General features: G+C 33.8%; 2 pseudogenes; both read left to right on the top strand.

The window, feature by feature from the left end:
• The first annotated feature begins 4380 nt into the window (after positions 1-4380).
• LOC104880903 (G-type lectin S-receptor-like serine/threonine-protein kinase At4g03230) lies at positions 4381-7067 on the top strand (annotated as a pseudogene).
• A 1909-nt stretch (positions 7068-8976) lies between these two features.
• LOC104880907 (uncharacterized) lies at positions 8977-21982 on the top strand (annotated as a pseudogene).
• Positions 21983-24922: the final 2940 nt, after the last annotated feature.

Here is a 24922-nt window from a genome sequence, read left to right as displayed (position 1 = left end):
AAAGAAACAAATTGGTGTAGAAGGAGGAGGGTGATGCATACAAAACGTCAATACTTGGAAGACACCAGGAAGCATATTAAAGTTGCCATCTTAAAGACTCAAGTTGCCACAAAAGTCCAGAGATGAAAGCTATGCATCAAAAAGGGAAATCAAGATAAGAATACTGATATGAATTTTCTCCACTCAAGAGTCAAAAGGAAAAGTCTCCATTAAAAATGAGAGTGCAATACAACAGTAGCAAACCCTTCATGGTTCTTTGACTGACAACAATGGAGGGCAAAATGATAAGAAGAAAATTTGTGGTTCATGTCTCTGCAACTCTTCATGGTTCTTTGACTAACAACAATAGAGGGCAAAATGATAAGAAGAAAATTCATGGTTCCTGTCTCTACAACTCACATGCTATCAACCATCTTTTTCTTATGTTCTGTCCTATATTGCTCTGCTAGAGATACCATCACACTAGAGGATTGGCTTAGAAATGATGGAGGAACTCTTGTTTCTGTAGGCAAAACTTTTGAACTTGGCTTCTTTAATTCGGATGGAAGGTTCAACAATGGCAAATACATTGGCATATGGTATTACTTGTTGAAACCACAAAGAGTTGTATGGGTGGCCAACCGAGACAGCCCCCTTCCCCTTTCTGATCCCCTCTCTGGAGTTTTTGCCATTAAAGACGATGGTAAGCTCAAATTATTGGATGAAAATGGGAAAGTTCATTGGTCTTCTAATACTGAGACATCTTTATCTACAGGCATGGTGATGAAGCTCATGGACTCCGGGAACCTTGTTTTAAGTGACAACAGATCAGGGGAGATTCTTTGGGAGAGCTTCCATAATCTTACTGATACTTTTCTTCCTAGCATGTGGATGGATGATGAAAAGGTGAATCTCAATAATGGACTACACCTAGAGGGGGAGGGGGTGAATACACTACAAGGAAAAAGATATATGGTGGCATTTATAATGAGTCACTATAAACATAAGGTGTCACTACAACATAGCGTCACCTTATCCACTGACACCATAGAGGGTACCAATTGGTGATGTATTTGGAAGCGACACCAATGTAGATAAATGGTGACACATTCAGAAGCAGCACCATATATTTTTAGTAATGCTTAATTTGATATAGAGTTGTGTGAGATATATAAGGTGTCATATTAAATGCATCACCTTTGAGTTATGGTGCCACGTTAAATGCATCACCTTTGAGTTATGGTGTCACATCATTGTAAATGATTATGGAATATATGGTTGTTTTTTATTGATTAGCCTATAGATTTTTGTAATGCTTATTAATAAATAAGATCAACTTGTAATACATTAAATCATCCAATAATATTTGTATATCAAATGTTCACAAAATGATAGTACATCAAACCCACCAAAACTAAAAAGGAAAAGTGAATGCACATTAAAACATGACATAGAAATGTTAAGCATCCCAACATTCATGTATACCTACAATTCATATGCATAAAACTGGCTAACCATAAAATGACACAAGTGTTGCATCCAAAAACCCAAAATTCTCAATACCAAATAAAGTAACGTTTATGTCCTATAATATATGGCATAAAAGTTACATCTAAAAACCCAAAATCTTGTTGTCTCTTTCTCCTTTCTTTTTATTCTTCATACTGTCCTTCCAAGAGTGTATACTTGCATTTCATAGTTTAATGAGTTTTAGAGTTTTTATTAAAAATAAAAATTAATTAATGTTATAAAAAATAAACAAATCTAACTACTAATGTTTTCTTTTTTCTTTTTTCCATTTTGATATAAAAATAATTTGTAAAGAATAAGTAATGTTATACAATACCAATGGAAAATTCATATAACAACTAAGGGACTCACCATGCATGATCACGATACATCAACATGATTCTTGATTAGTTATAATATAAAAGTAGTCAATTCTCCTCTAATTTCATCACATTCTACTTAAGAATATGTTTTTTTTTTTATCATCAAACTATAATCAAATGATAATAACATTAATATCACAATAATTGGAAGTATGAAACTATGTGCAATTCATTAAATGAGTAAAACCTTTAATGCAATAACTATAGAATCAACAATTATCTCTTTAATGAATCTCATAACAAAGTAGTCACATTTGAATTCAAATAAAAACAATTCAAGAAAATAAAAAATAAATCAAAACTACCAAATCAAAATATAAATCTAAAATTTAGAAAATACTAATCTTCCACTTAAAATATGCACTTTTTAAATTTATTTTTTATAATTCATTATGTTTTTAAAAATCATTTTTAACATTATATATATATATATATATATATATATATTTCTTGGAAGGATTTTCTTAATTTCAATATTTTTTTAATGTTCATTTTATGAAATAACAATGTCCATTAAATTTCATCTCAATTACATAAAATAAAATTTTAGTAACAAAATATCAAAATGTTTTCAACTACTAATATGATAGGACATGATATTATAACAAGCATGAAAATTGTGTATATAAGACAAAAAACCTAATTCATTATTAAAAAATATTAAGAGAAAAAATAGTATGAGAAAGAATTAAAGAGCTTTTCATAAAAATTATTGATTTTTCAGTCAAAACTCCAATTGATATTTCTTTTTTCTAATTAAAATAATTAATAAAAAATTTGGATATGAAATTGTGTTCAAATAATAAAAAATTAAAAACATCAAAGGAAAATATATTCAATATTTTAATTTTTTTTACTTTTAATATTCTTTAGATCAATAAATTATCAAACATCTTTTTCAGAAAAAAGAAAAATGAAGAAAATGAAGAGTTTTATGGAAAGAATTGGAAAAAAATTTGTAATAAAAGGATTTTATAGAAATTTCCTAACCTTGAAAGGAAAATTTCATCATCAATTTCAAATTGCTCCAAAGTTTGGTCAATGCATATAAAAACAATAAGAAAAGAAAGCAAAAATAATCCTTTTGCGAGAGATGACAATATTGAGAATAATTTTCTCAAAAATTATTTTCCAAATATGACCAACCAATATCTTCATCACAACATACTATAATATTCTTAGAAAATAAACAAACAGTCCAATTAAAGGAAATTTCATAGAAAATCAAAAGATAAAACATCTTCTTCTTCTTCTTTCAAAAAAAAAAAAAAAAAAAGAGTTTTATGGAAGTAATTGAAAAAATTTATGTAGTAAAAGGATTTTATAGAAATTTTCTAACCTTAAAACGGAAATTATAAATTTTGGTCGACGCATATAAAAAAAGGTAAAGACAAAAAAACAAAAAACACATTTTAAGAATAGAAACAATATGAATAGAACAAGATAAGATATTAACCATAATACCATGTAAAAGAATAAAAAAATTAAAATATAAGATTTGATCATTCTTATAATTATAAAAATTTTCATTCCTATTTAAATTTTAAAAAACAATTCTTTTACATTAATAAAAAAAATTAATTTTTCATTGTTAATTCCAACATTCCAAACCAACTCCAACATGATATGGAAACTATTTCATTTTTCCTTTTGTGGGAGATAACAATATTAAGATAACTTTCTAAAAATTATTTTTCAAATATCACCAACACATATCGTCATCACAATATACTATAATATTCCTAGAAAACAAACAGAAAGTCGCATCAAAGGAAATTTCTTGTAAGATCAAAAGAAAATTTCATACTGTAAAATGTTTATCCCTCATTCTTGAGTATGAAATAAATTAAAAAAAATCATTCATTTATCTTATTTTCATTCATTTTGAGGTTTATAGGTTTAACAATGAAATAGAAGATATGGTGGAATGTTAAACTTAATTTTTACTTTCTTACAACTTAATAAAAAAACACTATTTACATAATCCACATCACAGATATACCAAATCAATGAATATAAATCAATTGTGCTAATAAAGATTTTGACATTAATGAAAAAAAATGAAAATGATAGATCTAAGAGATTTTGGATTACTTGAGAATCCATGAAGTAAAGAAGAGCAGTTGTGTGTTAACTATGGGTGTGAGAAGAGGTAGAAGAAAATTATGGTTAGGGTTATATAATGAGATTTTTTGGATTGTGGGTATGTGGAAATAATGAGTTTTTTATATACTATTATTATTCTCGGGCTCATTAAGTTATAGTATTTTAAAATTTTTATTTTATATAGTGTTACTTTTCAAAAACTGACACTATAAACTTAAAATTAATATCATTTATCTTTATTGAAAATTTTTATATGAGGTGTCACCTTTATGGATTTTAAGTCATATGGTGTCATTATTTTAAAAGTGACACCATAAATACTGACACCATAAATTATTTTTGGAACTTAGTAAGTATTGCATATTGTGTATAGAAAAAAGCAAGTAGTTGCATGATCGCATCCCCAATTAACAGAGTAGTGCTTTTAACTGGTTCAATGCAATGGCTATATGTCTCCAGAGTATGCATTGGATGGGTTTTTCTCAGAGAAGTCTGATGTCTTTAGCTTTGGTGTTATGGTGCTTGAGATCATCAATGGGAAGAGGAACACTGGATTTTATCAGTCTGACCAAACACTGAGCCTTCTGGGTCAAGTGAGGTCTTTGAATCTCTCATTTGCATTGATCTTTTAGTCGTTCTCAACAATATACCATACCATACTTAACTTTCTATTCTCAAACTGTCCCAGGCATGGAAGCTATTGAAAGAAGACAAGGTGTTGGAGCTGATGGACCAGACACTAAGCGAAACATGCAACACAAAAGAATTTTTGAGGTGTGTGAATGCTGGGTTGTTGTGTGTGCAAGAAGACCCAAGTGACCGTCCCACCATGGCAGTTGCAGTTGTAATGCTCAGCAGTGACACTGCCACACTCCCAGTATCTTACTAAATTTGCCTTCTGGGTAGGTGAGAGAAGTTCAATTCAGTTCCTTCTTTGTGTCAGGTGTCAATCCTGCAGAGCCTACAAAGCCTGCTGATCAGAAGTCATCGTCGTCATTTCCAGTGGTTGTGGTAGGCATAACAATTGCTGTCGTTCTAGTTGCAGTTTTAGGCATCATTGGTTATATTGCTTATTTGCGCAAAAGAACCATCACCAAAAGGAAAGGTAATCTTTGTGCCATATGCACTAGCATATAACTTCTGGTCTTTTCTTTTCGACTTGTGCTTGGCTGAATTGAGAATATTTCAGGGTCTTCTATACAATATTTTCTGTTTTTTTTTTTAGTTCAGAGAACAGAGCAAATCAAGTGCTTCACTTATATGATAGTGAGAGTCGTGTGAAACACTTAATAGACTCAGAGCAATTCAAAGAAGAGGATAAGAAAGGCATTGATGTACCGTTTTTCGACTTAGAAGACATACTGGCTGCTACAGAAAACTTTTCAGATGCAAATAAGCTTGGACAAGGGGGTTTTGAGCCAGTTTACAAGGTAATTGTTCTTAACTTCCATATTCCTCTCATTTTCAACTGATTTCTCATCATATATGATGTTACAAAATAATGAGAATATGCAATAAGAAATAAAACAGGATAAAAACACATAGATTTGTGTGGAAAACCCTAAATAGGAAAGACCATGAGGAGAAGAAATTTTACTATATCAAAAATTAGTACAAGAGGAAAGAGATACTAACGACTATAGCAAAAATATAATGATCATAACCCTGAAAACTATACATCATTGCATGCATATATATACATGAAAGAGTAATAGGTCCGATCCCTCTGTTACTACCATAGACCCAAAAAAATTTCATAATTTTAGTTTTACTACCTATGTCGCATCTCGAGCTTCTGGAGTTGAACCAAACAGAATTCAAGTCACCAAGTTCTAACATATGCCCAATGCATATGCACTGTGGCTTCCAGGGCAAGTTTCTAGAGGGGCGAGAAATTGCGGTTAAGAGACTCTCTAGAGCTTCAGGACAAGGCTTACAGGAATTTAAGAATGAGGTTGTGTTAATTGCCAAACTTCAGCATCGGAATCTGGTTAGACTTTTGGGCTATTGTGTTGAAGGTGATGAGAAGATTTTACTCTATGAATATATGGCCAACAAAAGCTTAGATTCCTTCATATTTGGTTTGTCTCTAAACCTGCCTTAAAGCCCTTTTCTTTTTCATGTAACATATACATTCTTGTATACATATCTGAAGTAATGCTTTCCAATGGGAACCTTGCAAGATTGAACCCTATGCATGTTACTGAACTGGGAGAAGCGGTTTGACATCATTATGGGAATTGCTCGAGGGCTGCTGTATCTTCACCAAGATTCAAGATTGAAGATTATTCATAGGGACTTAAAAACAAGCAACATTCTACTTGATGATGAGATGAATCCCAAAATTTCAGACTTTGGCTTGGCAAAGATTTTTGACAGTAAGCAAGTAGAGGCAAACACGAACAGAGTAGTTGGAACTTAGTAAGTATTGTATATTTTGTATCGAAAAAGGCAAGCGGTTGTATGATTGCGTTTCCCAATTAGCTGAGTGCTGCTTTTAACTGGTTCAATGCAGTGGCTATGTCTCCGGAGTATGCATTGGATGGATATTTCTCAGAGAAGTCTGATGTCTTTTGCTTTGGTGTTATGGTACTTGAGATCATCAGTGGGAAGAGGAACACTGGATTTTATCAGTCTGACCGAACTCTGAGTCTTCTAGGTCATGTAAGAGCTTTGAATCTTTCATTTGTACTGATCTTTTAGTCATTCTCTGTTCATCTGACCTACAACTTTTTGAACTGTTCTAGGCATGGAAGCTATGGAAAGAAGACAAGGTTTTGGAGTTGATGGACCAGACACTAAGTGAAACATGCAACACAAACGAATTTTCGAGGTGTGTAAATGTTGGGCTGTTGTGTGTGCAAGAAGACCCAAGTGACCGTCCCACCATGGCCATTGCAGTTCTTCTGCTCAGCAGTGATGCTGCAACAGTGCCCGTTCCTAAAGAACCAGCTTTTGTTGTAAAGAGGAACCTTTCTAGTACAGCTTCTTCTTCTAGCAAGGCTGAAGCCTCCTGGAAGAATGAGCTTGTAGCCTCCATAGGAGAAGGGCGATAGCTAAGAGGAGATCCAATGAATCCTTTACCGTTTATTTAGTTTACTAAGTTTTATCCATCTGATGTTCTGTTTTGTTTCTCCTATCCATCAGCTGTATTTGTGTATAGAACTTTTTTCAATATCATGTTTGAACTGGGCTCTGCATATGGTGCAAACTAAATGACAATATAAATGTTGGGCTCTTCAGTGTTCAAGAGACCCAAGTGATGTCCCACCATGTCCAACAAAGTTCTCATGTTCAGCAGTGAGATAAACTACACTTCCAAGTTCCACAATGTTGGAGTTGGGTTTGGGTGTCCAAGTGGACTGACCCGACCTGACTCAAATAAATGAGAAAATGGGGAAGTAGTTTTAGGGAGTTTTAAAACTACATAGAAACTATCACTATTAAAAATAAATAATTTTTTTATTTTTTATTCTCTATGTGAGAAGTCTCTTCTCTCTTCCTGAAAAATCAGAGAAAGAATATGGTTTTCCTACTCTCTCGGAGACGAAAATGAAGAATGCATTTTCTAACTTCATTGCTAGTATTTGGGCCACTGTGCTTAATCATATGGTGGAGATGACTCAATAGGTACCCAATGCTATGCCATGTGCAGTGTGCACATGTGAGGCTAGCTCTACTTTTTCTCATGTGCTAGAAAGCAAAGAGGGAATCAAGTTAAAAAAAGGCCGCCCATTTTGATTTATTTACAGAAACCTGCTCAATCCTGATCTATATTATATTAAATCCCAAATTGAGAGGGAAAAAAAGCAAACCCAATGGGTCCAACAAAAAAAGATGAAATACACATTTTATATCCTTGATTTTGCTGGCAACTTGCCTTTGAGCAAATCAGTGAAGTTCACTGAGAAAAGTTATCACCTTGCTCCAATCCCTTTTGTCCTTTGATTCTTAATTCTCCTGTGTTTGAGTAATTCTCTCCTTCGGTTTTACCCTTTGGCACAAAAATATTTGAAGTGGATTGTTCATTGGATGACAACTAGACGGAGACATAAGGAAAAAAACCTTAGAAGAAAAATTAGGTTATATTTGGTATCTGTTCTTGAAAATATATATATTAATCTTTTAGAATAAAAAATTATTTTCTAACTTAGAAAATATGTTTCAAAAAATTATGATAGAAAACACAATTTTTTTTTATTGGGAATTTGTTTTGAAAATGAATTATTTTTTAGAAAGATTTTAAGGTATTTTAGTTTTGTTTTTTTTTTTAGAATTCATTGAGTGACAATTGAAAAAATAGAGAATAGCACTTTAAAAACTTTTATATCGTACATGCATAAACAAAGAAAATTAGTTTTTATATTTGAATTCTTAATAAAATTTTGCCTCAAAAACATTTAAGTTATCTCAAATACCCTTTTTAAAAACATTGTGAAAACAGACTCTTGATTGTTTATCCCATTATGAAGCTCCTCCAAGTCGAAGAAAGTATAGAAAAATTTATCAGTTGATGCTCATACTTGATTTCTTAAAAGAGATAAACTATACATACAAAGAAAAAAGTGGAGTGGAATGAGAAACATGTTGGGATAAAGAGAAAAGATGAAAGGTGTGCGTTGGAAAGGAGACATGGTCCACCTTATTTTTATTCATTGTCTCATTAAAATGAAGAAAGAAAAAGCTTTGCATTCTACACTCCAATGATTAATCATTCGATTAGGTATATGTTTTTGTTTTTGTTTTTGAGAAAATTCTACAGTACTGAATCAGTATAATACCGATTAGATACGTGTTTTTGTTTTTATTTAATGACATGCAATTCACACATTTCATTTTATTACTGGAGTGAAATGAGGGTAGGTAGGTCCAAAATAAATAGTGGGTACAAAAGGACAACCGTTATTTAGTTTGCGGGAGGAAGACAAAGATGACAGACAGTATTGATGTGACTTTACTCCACTCAGGGTCAAGAGGAAAAGTCTCCACTAAAAACTATAGATTTGAGGACACAGCTCTAAAAAGAGGCAAAATGATAAGGAAGAAAATTCATGGTTCCTGTCTCTGCAACTCACATGCTATCTACCATCTTTTTCGTCTTGTGTTCTGTCCTGTATTGCTCTGCTAGAGATACCATCACACCGGAGGACTGGCTTAGTAATGATGGAGAAACTGTTGTTTCTGCAGGCAAAACTTTTGAACTTGGCTTCTTTAATCCAGGTGGAAGCTCCAAGATTGGAAGATTCGTGGGCATATGGTATTACAGGTCGAAACCACAAAGAGTTGTATGGGTGGCCAACCGAAAGAACCCCCTTCCCCTTTCTGACACCCCCTCTGGAGTTTTTGCCATTAAAGAAGATGGTCAGCTCAAGGTATTGGATGCAAATGGGACAGTTCACTGGCATTCTGATATTGAAACATCTTTATCTACAGGGAGGGTGGTGAAGCTCATGGACTCTGGGAACCTTGTTTTGAGCTACAACAGATCGGGGAAGATTCTTTGGGAGAGCTTCCATAATCCTACAGATACTTTTCTTCCGGGGATGAAGATGGATGAAACCTTAACATTGACTTCATGGCTGAGTTCTGTTGACCCGGCACCTGGAAACTATACTTTCAAGATAGATCAAGACAATAAGGATCATTATAACATATGGGAAAGTTCAATTGTCCCATATTGGAGCAGTGAGGACTCGAAAGGAACGCCTGATGAAATTCCAGATGCAATACTCAGCTTGTTATCCAACCTCAGCAAGAATGGTAAGCCAACCAGCTATATAAAATTCTTCAATGGAACCCTTGAAATACTGTCCCGCAGGTATAAGAATACCACGCGGTTGGTGATGAATTCTTCAGGGGAAATCCAGTACTATCTGAATCCGAATACATCATCTCCAGACTGGTGGGCACCTCGAGATCGATGCAGTGTGTCAAAAGCTTGTGGGAAATTCGGTAGTTGTAACACTAAAAATCCTTTGATGTGCAAATGTTTACCTGGGTTCAAACCCGCCTCGCCGGATAAGTGGAAAACTGAAGACTTTTCAAGTGGGTGTACCAGAAAGTCTCCCATATGCGAGGAGAATTCTAGTAAAGACATGTTCCTGAGCTTAAAGATGATGAAAGTGAGAAAGCCAGACTCTCAGATTGACGCAGATCCAAATGATAGTGATCCTTGCAGAAAGGCTTGCCTTGAAAAATGCCAATGTCAAGCTTATGCTGAAACTTATATCAAACAAGAAAGAGGTGATACTGATGCCCTAAAATGCTTGATTTGGACGGAAGACCTTACTGATCTTCAGGAGGAGTATGCCTTTGATGCCCACAACCTCTCCGTTCGTGTGGCCATTTCAGATATAAGTATGTCCCTTTCAATTTTTATTTTATTTTTTCTTTGAAAAAACAAGCATTAATCCATTTGTAACTGAAATGCCCACATGGTATTCTACTGTCTTTGCAGAACCAACAGTAAGGAATTGTGAAACTTGTGGTTCAAGCATGATTCCTTATCCTCTAAGCACTGGATCAAAGTGTGGTGATCCCATGTACTTCAATTTTGAGTGTAACAGTACCACAGGCCAGGTTCAGTTCAAGGTACCTGGTGGTGCCTACCGAGTAACTAGCATTAACCCAGAGACATTAAGATTTGTAATCCAACTGAAAGAAGCAGATTGCAGTTCTCGAAGTTTAATTCCGCCACTAGACCCACCTTTTCGCATAACTGATGCGTGCAAAGAGGTTGGAACTGACCATTTTGGCTCTGAGATGTCATTGAAAAATAGTATTGAAGTAGAGATCAGTTGGGATCCACCATCGGAGCCGGCGTGTACCTCATCAGCAGATTGCAAAGACTGGCCAAATTCAATCTGCGGAACGCGAGATGGAATGAGTAGGTGCTTTTGCAATGAAAACTTCAAATGGAATAGCTCAAGTTTAAATTGTACACAAGGTGAGGATTCTGTTCACCAAGTATCTTACTAAATTTGCCTTCTGGGTAGGTGAGAGAAGTTCAATTCAGTTCCTTCTTTGTTTCAGGTGTCAAACCTGCTGATCAGAAGTCATCGTGGTCATCTCCAGTGGTTGTGGTAGGCATAACAATTGCTGTTGTTCTAGTTGCGGTTTTAGGCATCATTGGTTATATTGCTTATTTGCGCAAAAGAACCATCACCAAAAGGAAAGGTAATCTTTGTGCCATATGCACTAGCCTATAACTTCTGGTCTTTTCTTTTCGACTTGTGCTTGGCTGAATTGAGAATATTTCAGGGTCTTGTATACAATATTTTCTGTTTTTTTTGAGTTCAGAGAACAGAGCAAATCAAGTGCTTCACTTATATGATAGTGAGAGTCGTGTGAAACACTTAATAGACTCGGAGCAATTCAAAGAAGAGGATAAGAAAGGCATTGATGTACCGTTTTTCGACTTAGAAGACATACTGGCTGCTACAAATAACTTTTCAGATGCAAATAAGCTTGGACAAGGGGGTTTTGGGCCAGTTTACAAGGTAATTGTTCTTAATTTCCATGTTCCTCTCATTTTCAACTGGTTTATCATCATCTATGCTGTTACAAAATAATGAGAATATGCAATAAGAAATAAAACAGGATAAGAACACATAAATTTGTATGGAAAACCCTAGATAGGAAAGACCACGAGGAGAAGAAATTTTATTATATAAAAAATTAGTACAAGAGGAAAGAGATACGGACCCCTATAGCAAAAACATAATCATCATAACCCTGAAAACTATACATCATCGCATGCATATATATATATATATATGTATGTATATATATGTATGTATATACATGAAAGAGTAATAGGTCCGATCCCTCTGTTACTACCACAAACCCAAAAAAAAATTCATAATTTTAGCTTTACTACCTATATCACATCGCGAGCTTCTGGAGTCGAACCAAATAGAATTCAAGTCACCAAGTTCTAACATATGCCCAATGCATATGCACTGTGGCTTCCAGGGCAAGTTTCCAGAGGGGCAAGAAATTGCAGTTAAGAGACTCTCTAGAGCTTCAGGACAAGGCCTACAGGAATTTAAGAATGAGGTTGTTTTAATTGCCAAACTTCAGCATCGGAATCTGGTTAGACTTTTGGGCTATTGTGTTGAAGGTGATGAGAAGATTTTACTCTATGAATATATGGCCAACAAAAGCTTAGATTCCTTCATATTTGGTTTGTCTCTAAACCTGCCTTAAAGCCCTTTTCTTTTTCATGTAACATATACATTCTTGTATACATATCTGAAGTAATGCTTTCCAATGGGAACCTTGCAAGATCGAACCCTATGCATGTTACTGAACTGGGAGAAGCGGTTTGACATCATTATGGGAATTGCTAGAGGGCTGCTGTATCTTCACCAAGATTCAAGATTGAAGATTATTCATAGGGACTTGAAAACAAGCAACATTCTACTTGATGATGAGATGAATCCCAAAATTTCAGACTTTGGCTTGGCGAGGATTTTTGACAGTAAGCAAGTAGAGGCAAGCACAAACAGAGTAGTTGGAACTTAGTAAGTATTGCATATTGTGTACAGAAAAAAGCAAGCAGTTGCATGATCGCATCCCCAATTAACAGAGTAGTGCTTTTAACTGGTTCAATGCAGTGGCTATATGTCTCCAGAGTATGCATTGGATGGGTTTTTCTCAGAGAAGTCTGATGTCTTTAGCTTTGGTGTTATGGTGCTTGAGATCATCAGTGGGAAGAGGAACACTGGCTTTTATCAGTCTGACCAAACACTGAGCCTTCTGGGTCAAGTGAGGGCTTTGAATCTCTCATTTGCCTTGATCTTTTAGTCGTTCTCAATGATATACCATACCATACTTAACTTTCTATTCTCAAACTGTCCCAGGCATGGAAGCTATTGAAAGAAGACAAGGTGTTGGAGCTGATGGACCAGACACTATGCGAAACATGCAACACAAAAGAATTTTTGAGGTGTGTGAATGTTGGGCTGTTGTGTGTGCAAGAAGACCCAAGTGACCGTCCCACCATGGCAGTTGCAGTTGTAATGCTCAGCAGTGACATTGCAACAATGCCGGTTCCTAAACAACCGGCTTTTGTCCTAAAAAGAGACCTTTCTAGGACAGCTTCTTCTTCTAGCAAACCTGAAGTATCCTGGAACAGTGAAATCCTAGCCACCATAGAAGAAGGTCGATAGTCCAGGAGGAGTTCCCATTTGATGCTCTGTTTTGGACGTCTCTATGGGATCCTGTACATGGTGAAGGCTGCTAATAAATTGTCCAATTCCCAGGATTTTGTTGTTATATCTGTTTATCTGCTCTGTTTCTGACTGAACTATATTAACAAATTGCAGCATAAATGCACTGATTTTTCAGTACAATTGGGAGGACTTCTTTCTGAGCCCACAACATATATTGGAAGATATTGGAAACTATATTTATACTCCAAATCTTAAAAGCCCTTTCAGTTATGTTTTTCAATGGAATCCTTGCAAGATAAAAAACTATAATGCCAGATTGAACAGAATAACATAAATAAAGCAAACTAAGTTACCCGGGTTTTAATGCGGTTTGATCAAATCATATCTACAACCATATATGAGAAAGAACCAGTCAACTATATAAGAGAATTTTATGGAGGAAAGAGAAAGAACCAATCATATTGTACTACATGAACATGTGATGCTAACTCTGCACCTTCTCCTATTTGTGTTTATTTGCAAGCATCACATGTGCTGCTAACATAGATAGGTTTGTGACGTGTGAAGGAGCTATAATACAAAAATAAATAAATATCTATTTTTTCCCTTAATTTTCAATGAATGGTCAATTCTTCCATGCCATACCAATGAGGTAACATAGAATATTCCTATAAATTAAATAAAAAAAACCCCTTGTTGATTTTTAAATAAATGAAGATAATATTGATTTTGAAAAATTAAGATTTTTTTTTATCTATATATTTCATATTAGTGAATCAAAACTTATTTTCTCATTAAATTATGGTATCAAAAATTATTTTTGGATGCCATGCCAACAAATTAATATAAATGGGATTGTGACATATGTAAAGGAGCTATAGCACAAAAATAAATAAACATCTATTTTTCCCCCTTAATTTTCATTGAATGGTCAATTCATCCATGTCATACCCATGACGTAATATAGAATTTTCCTAAAAGATAAGAAAAAGGGTTGTTGATTTTGAAATAAATGAAGATAATATTGATTTAAAAAAATTAAAGTATTTTTTTCATAAATTTTCGTACTAATGAGTCAAAACCTATTTTTTCCATCAAATTATGGTATTGAAAAGTATTTTTGGATGTCATGCCTACAAATTAAGGCAAATGGGATTGTGACATGTGTAAAGGAGATATAATACAAAAGTAAATAAACATCTATTTTTTTTCCTCTCAATTTTCAGTGAAGGATAGATTCTTCCATGCCATACCAATGAGATAACAGAATCTAACTAAAAGTAAAAAAAAAAGCCCTTGTTGATTTTTCTATAAAAACCTGTTCCATCAGGATCTACATCAGATTATGATTTCCCAAAAAAGCACAAAAGCAAACAAAAATGGATAAAAAGATGGCAATGTGCCTAACCTACCTATGGGAAATAAAATAGGAAATAGAGGAAGGAAGACTCAAATTGCAGTAGTTGACTGAGAAAAATCATCCACTTGCTGGAACCCTTTTTGGGCTTTGATTTTTAATTCTCCTAATTTTTTCTTGAAGTGAATCTTTCCTTAGTTTTGACCCTTTGGGCACAAAAATATTTGAAGTGGACTGCCATTAGGGCTAAAGGGCAAAAGAAAAAATGTTCAGAAGAAAAATGGATTGTCTTGTTTATTTAAAATAAAAAACATAAAAATTATAACAAAAATATAAAAAAATTACCCATTTGGAACTTCTCCAAGTTGGAGAAAGGGTACTAAAATTTATTGGTTGATGCTCATATTTTTCATTTTTCTTTGTTTTAAAAAATGAACATCATCATGATCATAGCTAGTCACATGTATTCATAGGGGGGGCGGGGGAACAAACAAAATGTTATCCTTCTTTTAGGCTTTGGAAGAGAGCGGGAAGCATAGTAGCTAGCCAGAAGGAAAAGAGATGAAAGCAATGTATCAACAAGAAAGGAGACTGAGTCCACTTTATTTCCAATTAAACAATAGGTTTTTCTAATCAAGATCTTGACAATTTTTTTTTTTTTTTCATTTGGGAACTTAAAGCTAAAAATTGAAGAAAGAAAAAACTTAGACACCAGTCAATAATTTGTATATTTAATAATTTAATTCAATGAATAAAAATGTTAAGACTGGTTTGAGAGACAAGAATTAAAAGAATAGGATGCATGCTACACTCCAAAGTCTCTGGTGATTACTCATTATTCGATTAGGAGTACTTTTTTTTTTTTAAATTACATTTCTCCGTAGATAGATTGAGGGAAGAAAATTCATATGACAACACTTGTCACAATCAAGTTAAGAAGAAGCACTGTAAGAGGAGAATTCATCATTGAAAATTGACTTTGAACGTAGAGTAATATTAGACTATATTTGGTTTCTAGAAAATTGAATTATTGAGTAGTATATTTTTTTTTTCCTAAAATTTTCATGCTTTTATCTAATGAAAATGGAAAAGAAAATCTTTTAAATTTTCTCTCATCATTTCCTTACTATTTTTCTTTTTCTATTACATCCAAATGTAAGAAAATTATTTTCTTTGTCATTCTTTTTAGGTACCAAACATAATATCTTAATAAAACATGAAAGTTAAGAAAAAAAAATGTTATTTATATCATTATTTTAATCGGTGTAAATGTGATGATTGGGGAAAAGTGGGTTATAACTCACTAGTTTGAAAAAAATATAGAAAAAAGAACCCTAAATTTTATAAATCAATTTTATCTTCTTCCATTTAAAAATATTTTAAAATACATACACTTTTTTAAGTCATATAATTATTTTTTGAAATAACCTTTTACTTGCACTTACTATATCAATAATTCCAATTAACAAGTACATACATAAATATTTAATTGAAAAAAACTAATTCTTCTTTTAGTTTTGTTTTTGTTCTGTTAACTGTGAGACTTGATTTAAGATTTTTTTTCTCTCTCTAGAAACAAACATCTTAGGAACAATAAAATAAGAAATTTAAATTTTTAAAAATACAATTAAAACTAAAATACTTAAAAATTAAAGGCAATTAAAACCAAAATATTTAAAAATTTAAAATAAAATAAAATAAAATATTGACTTCCATTGTATTTTTTTTTTATATCTAGATTTTTAACTAGTGTACGTGAAGTGAAAGTCAATATTTTATTTTTATATTTTTAACTTTTAGGTTTTTTTTTTTTTAAAGTTTCTTATTTTATTGTTGATGTAAATCAACAAAAATTTTATTCAATTTTATTTTTTTAAAAAAAGGTAAGAAGATGAAGGGATTTATATAATATAAAATATAAAATTATTATTAGCTAGAGAATTAGCAAAAAATTTATTTATCACTTGAGGAATATTGATTTGTACCTTATATTATATAATAAAAATTTATAATATATTTGTTTGTAATGTACTTTTATTAACTTAAAATGATAAATATTTTTTGATAATTTTATTTAATATTATCAAGTAAAGTGTTATTTTAGAAAATAATTATCTTATTTATGTAAAAGTGTATATATTTTAAAATATTTTTAAATTAATAAAGATAAAACTTATATTAAAATTTGAGGTTTTTTTTTCTATATATCTTTAAATTAGTGAGGAAAAACTCACTTTTCCCTTTTTCAAAATCTCATATGAGAATTTGTAATACTTATAAGAGTGATGCATTTAGTACGTAAAGCCAAGAAGTCTAGTAGGTTGTGCTAATCCCTAATAAGAAATATGTAGGGTTTTGACTATCCATAAACCCTATGGGTCATGATGAGAACAATGTGTCTATATAAATGATCGAATATAATATTTCATATCATTTGAATAAGAAATTTTTAGTACTTTAAGGGTGGCCCATTTGTTGTTAGGGTTTAAAGTTGCGAGGATTAATGGGTTTAAAGAAAATAAGGTTACATGAGTTGGGTTAAGTGATATTAAAACTAATTCCTAATTGAAAACATGAGGATGACCACCCATTAGCTATTTGGAATATGTAAACAATGTTATAAGTAGGAATATAAAAGCTAATGGACTCAAAAGTAGACAATATATGTAGAGGTCTTCATCAAATATATTACACAATATGTGTAGAGATCTTTACCGATATTATTTATAGTCAAAATATTTTATTAAGGTGCATCAGCTTTATAATTAAAATAAAACATAAGCTATCACTTCATATAAACAATTCAATAAGAGTAAATCATCAAAAACTAAAGAAAGCAAAATTTATTATTTAATTAAATGTCACAAATTTAAAAAATATTTTTTTTTTAAATATTAAGATTAAAACTATAGATAACCCACCATTAAATTAAAGCTTATAAACCATCAAATACAAAATTTTAAAAAGTCAATTTCATTGAAGGGTTTATTATAAAACAAAAAAGCTCATATAATTTGAATTAATGCAAAATAAATTGGAACAATGGTTCCACTAAAAAAAAGATAAAGATAGGATAAAAAGGGAAGAAATAGGTATTAACATAAAATATATTTTTAAATTTTAATTAAATCTTAATATATCATTAATACTCAAAGGTAAGTATTATTTTTTATTAATAATGTTTAATTATCATTATTGTTTTTTTAATTAAAAAAAGAATTAAAACTAAATTTATATTTTTAGGGAGGGCAGAATTTCCATTTCACTTTTAATTTTTTGGATTTTTTTTTAATTTAATTCTGCATTGCTTTTTTTTCCTTTCTTTCTTTTCCCATAATAAGATGTCAACCTAGATACAATGGAGGTTTTTTTTTTTTTTTTAATAATCTTTATTTATTTATTTATGATAATATTGAGAGTGCGTTACAGCAGCAGCAACCCCACACTCAACTCTGCCACCAAACTTTTCATACTCTTACCATTAAAAAAAATGGTGGGCAACAGGACTAGATGAAAATTAATGGTTTCAGTCTCTGCAACTCATATGCTGTCTGCAATCTTTTTCTTCTTGGGTTCTATCCTGCAAAGGACTAGATGAAAATTAATGGTTTCAGTCTCTGCAATTCAATGCGACATGCAATCTTTTTCTTCTTGTGTTCTATCCTGTGCTGCTCTGCTAGAGATACCATCACACCAGACAATTTGCTTATTGATGATGGTAGAGGAACTCTTGTTTCAGCCAATCAAACTTTTGAATTGGGCTTCTTTATTCCCAAGGGAGGGTTCAACAATGGAAAATACATTGGCATATGGTACTACGGGTTGAAGGAGAGAACAGTTGTATGGGTAGCCAATAGAGACAACCCCCTTCCTGACGACAGTGTTGGAGCTCTTGCCATTGCAGATGACGGTAACCTCAAGCTAGTGAATGAAAGTGGAGCAGCTTACTGGTTTACTAATCTTGGAAGCTCATCTTCCATGGGTAGGGTGGCCAAGGTCATGGATTCTGGGAACTTTGTTTTAAGGGACAACAGATCTGGGAAGATTCTTTGGGAGAGTTTCAAGAACCCAACTGATACTTTTCTTCCTGGGATGATTATGGAGGGAAACTTAACATTGACTTCATGGGTAAGCCCCGTTGACCCTGCACCTGGAAGCTATACTTTCAAGCAAGATGATGATAAAGATCAGTATATCATATTTGAAGATTCAATTGTTAAATATTGGAGAAGTGAGGAATCAGAAGGAATGAGTTCTGCAGCAGCCGAGCTCTTATCCAATTTTAGCAAGACCCGAAAACCAACTGGGTCTGAATTTGTCCGCAGTTCTTATACACGGTTGGTGATGAATTTCACCGGGGAAATAAGATATCTAGTTTGGGATAATTATACGGAGGAGTGGTCTGCATTCTGGTGGGCGCCGCAAGACCGATGCAGTGTGTTGAATGCTTGTGGGAATTTCGGTTCTTGCAATGTTAACAATGCATTTATGTGCAAATGTTTGCCTGGATTCGAGCCTAACTCGCTGGAGAGATGGACTAATGGAGATTTTTCAGGTGGGTGTTCTAAAAAGACAACCCTCTGTGGGGACACATTCTTGATCTTGAAGATGATTAAAGTAAGAAAGTATGACATTGAGTTTTCGGATAAGGATGAAAGTGAATGCAGAAGAGAGTGCCTTAAGACCTGTCGCTGTCAAGCTTATGCTGGAGTTGGAACGATACGAAGGGGCCGTGCTAGCACCCCTCCCAAGTGCTGGTTTGGTCTGAAGATCTCGGTAGTCTTCAGGAGTATAACACAGATGGCTATAATCTTTCTCTCCGTGTCGCCAAATCAGATATAGGTATCCTCTCTGCTTGCCCCCTTCTACTTCTGAATTTAATTGATTGTTAATGAGGAAAATCTTGAAATTCATTCTAATTCTGCAGAATCAACAGTAAGAAATTGTGAAACTTGTGGCACAAACTTGATCCCCTATCCACTAAGCACTGGACCAAACTGTGGTGATCCCATGTACTTCAGTTTCAGATGTGACAAGGCCACAGACCAAGTCTGGTTCGCCTTACCTAATGGCAGCTACCGAGTAACCAGCATCACTCCAGAGAGATCGAAGTTTCTCATCCAAGTGAATGATATTGATAACTGCGAAGCACGAAATTCACAAGACACGAAGATACTGCAGCTCAATCCACCTTTCAGGATAACTAGCTGGTGCAATGCTGACACAGGAAATTCTAGCTCCAGCATGCCTATGAAAGGTCAGTATGAAATTGAAATAAGTTGGGATCCACCACCAGAGCCGGTTTGTAACTCAGCAACAGACTGCAAGGACTGGCCAAATTCGAGTTGCAGAACGCAAAATAGAACGAGAAGGTGTTTTTGTAATCAAAACTTCAAATGGAACAGCTCCAGTTTAAATTGTACACAAGGTGAGGATGCTTTTCAGCAAGCATATTGCTAAATTGCATTGAAAGACACAGTGATTAGTAATGGCAGATGCGCTGCCTTCTCCATGAATGAGAGTGGTCTTTCTTTGTTTCAGATGGTGGCAATCTTGCGGAGGCTCCAACACCTGCAAACCAGAAGTCATCATCATCATCCTCGGCTCTGGTAGTTGTGGTAGGCATAGTAACTGCTGTTGTAGTAGTTGGACTTCTATGCATCATTGGTTGTATTGCTTATTTTCGAAAAAGAACCATCTCCAAAGGGCAAGGTAATCTTTGTGCTATTTGCGCCACCGTTTAAGTTCTGGTCTTTTTTTGTTTCGTGTTGATTGGCAGAATTGATAATATTTTTAGGGGACTTCTTCATAATGTAGTCTTGTTTCTGAATTCAGAAAACAGAACAAATCCAGGGCTTCACTTGTATCATAGCGAGAGCCGTGTGAAAGACTTAATAGACTCTGAGCAATTCAAAGAAGATGATAAGAAAGGCATTGACGTACCATTTTTCGACTTAGAAGACATACTGGCTGCTACAGATCACTTTTCAGATGCAAATAAGCTTGGACAGGGGGGCTTTGGGCCAGTTTACAAAGTAATAGTCCTTAATTTCCACATTAGTCTCATTTCAAGGTTTCTGGTTTGTCTGTCTAATACCATGCGCTATGGCATCTAGGGAAAGTTTCCTGAAGGGCGAGAAATTGCAGTAAAGAGACTCTCAAGAGCTTCGGGACAAGGCTTACAGGAATTTAAGAACGAGGTTGTGTTAATTGCCAAACTTCAGCATCGAAATTTGGTTAGACTTTTGGGCTATTGTATTGAAGGAGATGAGAAGATTTTACTCTATGAATACATGCCCAACAAAAGCTTAGACTCCTTCATATTTGGTTTGCCTCTAACCTGCCTAAAAGTTCCTTTTTTTTTCTCCCATATTACAACGTGTACATGCTGAAGTCGTGCTTTCCAATGGGAACATTGCAAGATCAAACTCTATGCCTGTTACTGAACTGGGAGAAGCGATTTGATATCATTTTGGGAATTGCTCGAGGGCTACTTTATCTTCACCAAGATTCAAGATTGAAGATTATCCATAGAGACTTGAAAACAAGCAACATTCTACTTGATGACGAGATGAATCCCAAAATTTCAGACTTTGGCTTGGCAAGGATTTTTGAGAGTAAGCAAGTAGAAGCAAGCACAAACAGAGTAGTTGGAACTTAGTAAGTACTGCATATTGTGTATGGTAAAATGCAAGTAGTTGCATGATTGCATCCCCAATTAACTGAGTAGTGTTTTTAACTGGTTCAATGCAGTGGCTATATGTCTCCAGAGTATGCATTGGATGGGTTTTTCTCAGAAAAGTCTGATGTCTTTAGCTTTGGTGTTGTGGTACTTGAGATCATCAGCGGGAAGAGGAACACCAGATCTTATCAGTCTGACCGGAATCTGAGCCTTCTAGCCCATGTAAGTGCTTTGAATTTCTCATTTGCATTGATCCTTTGGACATTCTATATATATGCCATGAAACCCTTGTACGTCCAAACTTTCCCAGGCATGGAAGCTGTGGAAGGAAGACAGGGTGTTGGAGTTGATGGACCAGACACTAAGTGAAACATGTAAAACAAATGAATTTCTGAGGTGCGTGAATGTTGGGCTGTTGTGTGTGCAAGAAGACCCAAGTGACCGTCCCACCATGGCAGTTGCAGTTGTAATGCTCAGCAGTGACACTGCCACACTCCCAGTTCCTAAACAACCAGCTTTTGTCGTAAGGAGAGACCTTTCCAGCTCAGCTTCTTCTTCAAGCAAACCAGAAGCATCCTTGAATAGTGAGTTCCTAGCCACCATAGAAGAAGGTCGATAGGCGAGAAGGATCTCCCATGAACCCTTACGTTTTAGGCCATGTTCGGTACTTGACTGTAGGGAATGAAAATCAATGTTCTTATTCCTCTTAGAATAGGAGTGAATTTGGTGCTTCAGTTCTTATATTTGTATGCATCTAGCAATATAAATTTGAAATGAGTATTTGTTGTTATTTCAATATTTAAAAATAATAGAAATGAAAATGAAAAAATAAATAAATTAACCACGATATCCTTCCACATACTTCTGTTGAAATCAACATGGAATCCTATTTACGAGACAAGTTTCACTTCTGTTAAAATCATATTTAATTTCATCCCATCTCGTTAAAATAATCAAAACATGAAAATAGATGAGAAAATGAATTATAATACATCGCTTATACATTTTAATGTAATTCTTTTTTGTTATCAGTATCCATCCAATGTCCTGTATATTGGAAAAATTGAATAGCTCTATTCCTACAGTCACCAATAATAGTTTTCACATGGGGCCTTGATGAATGTTTTCCTTATTATTGGAAAGAAAAATAATCATGGATAGCAAAGGAAAGGGTGGTTCCTACACCAAACCGTGTGGATGTCCTTTTCCCAAACCACGAGGAAAGGGGGAAGCAAATACTGTGGGACCAAGGAATCACTCAAGGCAACTATTTAGAAGTGTAGAAATCTAACGTATTTCTCGCTCAAGTAGAAACATTGACAATGATGTTTATCCACTCATTCAATTCTTTGTCCAATTTTATTTGTTCATGAGCTTGTGGCACAACCCTGGTTTAAAAGTCTCTACCAGTCAATCCAGAGTGGATAAGAAATCTAAAAGATCTCTCTTGGATAGGATTTTGTGCAAAGACTTAGGAATTTGGTTGCTGTTAAGATAATTTTCTGTAATTTATGTGGGTTAGATAAGATTTTGGACTAGTTTTAGGGTGTTTCTTTGGTTTTGTGGATACCAATTTCATGACAATTGAATCAATTTTTCTAATAGTTTTCAATCTGAAAAGGAAATCAATGAAGACTCAAGTGTTTCCATGTCATATAACTATATTTTTTTCATTGTAACTATTCTATAAGCTTAGGTGATCAGGTGGGTTGATCCAACTTTTAAGCTGAATCTCAAATGTCATGCATGGGTGAATTCAAAAACTAATTTGACCAAAGATAAAAATATCAGTAATCACAAATATATCGATACTCCTTAAAATAATTTTGTCAGAATAATATTTTTTTCATCAAATATCGTTTTTATAACCTCCAATACTATATCAGTAATATATTTTGATATTTTCTTCCATGGTCCTGACCCCTCTGACACAGAGAAATGTGGATGGCTAGATCATGCTCATGGCCGACATTTTGTACTCCTATCCAATGGATTCTCACTAGATTCCAAGCCCCATACACACTTGTCACTAAGTTGTACCTAACTTCCGCACAACAGACACAACTAATACATTATTATACAACTTTGGGAAATCAAATTTGGTGTTTGCACCATCATCAGCATAGGGGGTTTTGTATAATATAATGCTTTCATTCAATTTAGCCTAAGATATGGACCCTTATAGTCAGTTGTTGGATGCTCTAAGCTTAGCTAATGGCAAGATGCAACATCTTTTCTTTACGTAGACTACGAGTGTCAAAAGTGTAATATATTTCGTTAACATGACTCAAATTCAATTTATTTTTTGTGGGTTTAAGGATTAAATTTATGTTAATATGTATAACTCATTTAATAAATAAGTTATTTTTAAATAAATTAGTCAAACACAATTTTGATCCTAATTGACCAACTTGATAATCATACTGATTAATATGATTAACCCTAACTCATTTAACTTATATTTGATTTATTTAAAAATTGATTTTAAATAAATAAATTAATTGAATTATAAACATATTAGATTAAGAAATTAATCGTGTAGATTTGTATAAGACCTAATTCTGTATGATTATTAGATTAATTAAATGAATTATACGACTTATTGTTTATTAAATAATTAGATGAATTTATGTTTTTCTAATACGATTATTATCTGTATCGTACTTGGGTTTGATCTATTTAATAAAGATCATGATTAAGAACCATGATGAATTATCATCCTATGGTGTTGGCCACTATGGGGATCCATTTTTAAATGCTATGATAGGCTTCCCTCAATTGAAAAACCCAAAACCCATATGCCATGTTAGAACTCATGAGAATTTGCCTCTAAAGTTTGTTATTGTTTCAAATTCTTGCTCCATAATTTTCTGTTTTCAGTTAGTAGAAGTAGTGCCAATAAAATGTGAAAGTAGCTGAGATTTTTTTGCAATTTCTGTCTGGTTGTAAGCCTATAAATAGGCATTCTCATTTGTGAAATAGATGTGTGCCTTCCTTCAATTCTTAACTCTCAAATTATTTATTTTTTCTCTGCAAATTCTAGTTATTTTACAGATTCTGACAGTGGTATCAGAGCCTTGTTCCTACGAGTTGTGAGGCAAAGTTTCTTTGAGTGTTTTGAGTGCTAAACACAGTGAGGTTGAGTGATTTATTTTTTTCAGGCAGTTGTGGTGCAAACATGTCTACTTCCAGCAGTACTTCCTCTGTTATTCCAGTGTTTAATGGTGAACACTATCACATTTGGGTTGTCAAGATGAGGTTTTGCTTAAGGTCTCAAGGTTTGTGGAATGTTGTGATGTTTGAAGCTGATCCACCACCATTGGGAGCAAATCCTACAGTTGCTCAGATGAAAGCATATGAGGAGGAAAAACTTAAGAAAGACAAAGCCATCACCTGCCTACATTCAGGACTTGTAGACCACATCTTCACCAAAATCATGGACTTGGAAACACCTAAACTGGTATGAGACAAACTCCAAGGTGAATTTGATGGTAGTGACAGTAAAAAATGTCAGGCTCCTCACATTGAAGAGAGAGTTTGAATTGATGAAGATGAAAGACAATGAATCTGTGAAAGATTATTCTAGCAAGTTAATGGATGTTGTAAACCAAATGAGGCTTCTTGGTGAGGCATTTACAGATCAAAAGGTGGTAGAAAAGATCATGGTTTCAGTGCCTTAAAAGTTTGAAGCCAAGATCTCTACAATTGAAGAGTCTTGTGACTTGCAAAG

The sequence above is a fragment of the Vitis vinifera genome, chromosome 12, assembly GCF_030704535.1.
Source record: "Vitis vinifera cultivar Pinot Noir 40024 chromosome 12, ASM3070453v1".
NCBI lineage: Eukaryota > Viridiplantae > Streptophyta > Magnoliopsida > Vitales > Vitaceae > Vitis > Vitis vinifera.
The sequence above is the reverse complement of the archived record's forward strand: the minus strand, read 5'-3'. Positions and strand labels throughout refer to the sequence as shown.